Below are 2,897 nucleotides of genomic sequence, written 5' to 3'. Positions count from 1 at the left end.
CTTTTTTGTACCCCCAAAGAATACTGATTTTGCTGATTTCAGTTGAATCAACTATATGATTCTCAATGAGACACGTTTGGGTCTTCATTGAAACATGTAAATGTGAAAATAAGAGAAGAATAAAAGGAAAAGTAATTGTTTTTTTTTTTTTTTTTTTTTTTTTTTTTTGGTTACTGTCTATTTAAAAATAAGCTTTTGAATTTTGCCTGGAATTATTATCATGCTGAATACACCATGGAATGCATCCTCTTTCCCTTTGTGAACAATTATTCAAAACTGGTTTGTTTAACTCCTTCCACTTCTGTGTCCAAAGTTTCTCATCTAATCTATGTTAAAGCACTCTGAAGACACAGAGTTCTGTGGGTGAAGATAGGGGGATGGGGCTTTTGATGGGTCTTCCAGTTATGGAAAGTCCAACAAAGGTTGGGCATGTGGGGCCTCACCTTCCTTATTTGATAAAGTAATAAGGTATTCCCCTCCCTGCCATACAGACTGTGTAGGAGGCTAACTTATTTTTCCCATAGGATGGTGATTCTCAGATTTTAATGAGCACGCAAATTACTTGGAGATCTTTTAAAATGTGTATCGTGATTTAGTATATCTGGGTTGGAGTGGGGATCCTGCTTTTCTAGTAAGCTTTCAGGAGATGCCTATGCTGCTGCTCCATGGACCATACTTGGGACACTTCTGTCCCATAGAAATCTAATGCAAGTCACAAACGTGAATCATACATGGAATTTTCAGTTTCCTGGTAGCCACATTAAGAAAATGCAAAAAGAAATGAGTGAAAGAAATGAGATTAATTGTAATGATGTACTTTATTTAACTCAACACATCTAAAATGCCATTTTTTTTTTTACAAATAGTTTATTGTCAAGTTGGTTTCCATATAACACCCAGTGCTCATCCCCACAAGTGCCCCCCTCCATGCCCATCTCCCCCTTCCTCCCCCCACATCCATCAGTCCTCAGTTTGTTCTCAGCATTCAAGAGTGTCTCATGGTTTGCCCCTCTCCCTTTCCCCCAGCATTTCCCCTTCTTCTCCCCCATGGCCCTTCACTAAGTTCCTCCTAATCCTCCTATATGTGTNATGTCCGTTTCTCCACATCCTCGCCAGCATCTAGAGTTCTCTGATTTGCTCATAAAATGCCATTTTAATATGCTAATTTTTATGTTAATAAAAATTTTATTTTAATTTTATTTTAATATGCTAATATGCAATCAGTATAAAAATATTTTAATTTTTTTTTACTATGTATTACAAATTTGTATTTGTTTTATACTTCCAGCACATCTGCTATTGTATTAGCCGCATTCCAAGTGTTCAGATGCGATATGTGCCTACGTGGCCCTGACTGACATATCGGACATCACAGCTCTAGATCTAGAAATTTGGATATAATACAAATAACTCATATTTGCTGATGCTTTGTATATGCCACTCTTATGAGATACACATGCCGTATAAATGCTTTAAATGAATAATCTCATAAAATCCTTACAAGATTACTGTACCATAAGTAACATTATTATCTCCATCATAGACATGAAGAAAGCAAGCCCTGCAATGAATGGCAGTGCTAGGATTCTTGTCTAAAGAGTATGACTCTGGAGCCCAAGGTCTTAACCACTGCAGAGGAAGGGTTAGTTCTTAGAAAACGGGAACAGCAGGCCTGGCCTCAGGGTAGAAAGGCGAGACGAGGTGATTCCCTGTGAACGCATGACCACTAGTTCCAGTACTGAGTTTCAAATTTATTTTTATGTGATGTTTTTTCCTGTACTATTGGTGGTGGTTGTCTCTAGTACAGTTGATTGACTTGTAGAGCTTATTAAGAGAGGCCACCCATTGATAATGCCTGTGGGGATTAAGTTCGATAGGGACACTTGGGGCATCTTGTCAATACATTTTCAGAGAATGAATGTGAGAGAGCTCCTGGGTCAGCTGGTTCAGTCATCCACAGGAAGATAGGACCAATGTCAGGACATGCATTGGCACTGTGGGGAAAATCCCCAAACCCGTCTCTAGGAGCCAGGCCTTCCAACAGCCACATGGGATAAGGCCTTGAGGGATTTTGTTTGTATGCCAAAAAGAAACAGCCAACCTTCTCTTTCATCTCCACACTGGTTGAGACATTGATTATCTAAATTTCATGTCTTTTCTGTGTTGTACCTTAGCTGAAGCAGGAGGCTAATTTTATTTTGAAAAGCTGTATGGTCTCTTTGACTATTTTAGATTTTTGACTCCTTCTTAACCAAGTTGTGACTACCCTTTCCAGATGTAGACAAAGATTTCTTTCTTTTTAAAATACAAGTCATTGTCAAATTGGCTAACATACAGTATGTACAGTGTGCTCGTGGTTTTGGGAGTAGATTCCCATGGTTCAGCACTTACATACAACACCAGTGCTCATCCCAACAAGTGCCCTCCTCAGTGTCCATCACCCATTTCCTCTCTCCTCCACCCCTCAATCCACCCTCAGTTAGTTCTCTGTATTTAAGAGGCTCTTATCGTTTGCCTCCCTCCCTCTCTGTTTGTAACTAATTTTTCCCCTTCCCCTCACCCAGAGTCTTCTGTTAAGTTTCTTAAGATCCACATATGAGTGAAAACATACGATATCTGTCCTTCTCTGACTGACTTATTTCACTCAGCATAAGACATCCAGATGGCCAACAGACAGAAGGATTTCAATAACAACAATGAGAGTTTGAAAGGTAAATTACCTCTGGTGCCTAAGAGGGCAAGCTTTGGACTCAGAATGCTGCATTGGAAGTTTCATCTGTACTCTCTGCTAGCTGTGTGCCCTAGATAGACAAAGTCACTTGCGCGCTGTGAACACTGGATTCCTCTGAGCTGAAATAAGACTAATGATACTGCTGGCCTCACAAGGTTGTTATAAG

Source organism: Crocuta crocuta, unplaced genomic scaffold, assembly GCF_008692635.1.
Source record: "Crocuta crocuta isolate KB4526 unplaced genomic scaffold, BGI_CrCroc_1.0 scaffold427, whole genome shotgun sequence".
NCBI classification, from domain to species: domain Eukaryota; kingdom Metazoa; phylum Chordata; class Mammalia; order Carnivora; family Hyaenidae; genus Crocuta; species Crocuta crocuta.
Note: the sequence above shows the minus strand (reverse complement) of the source record.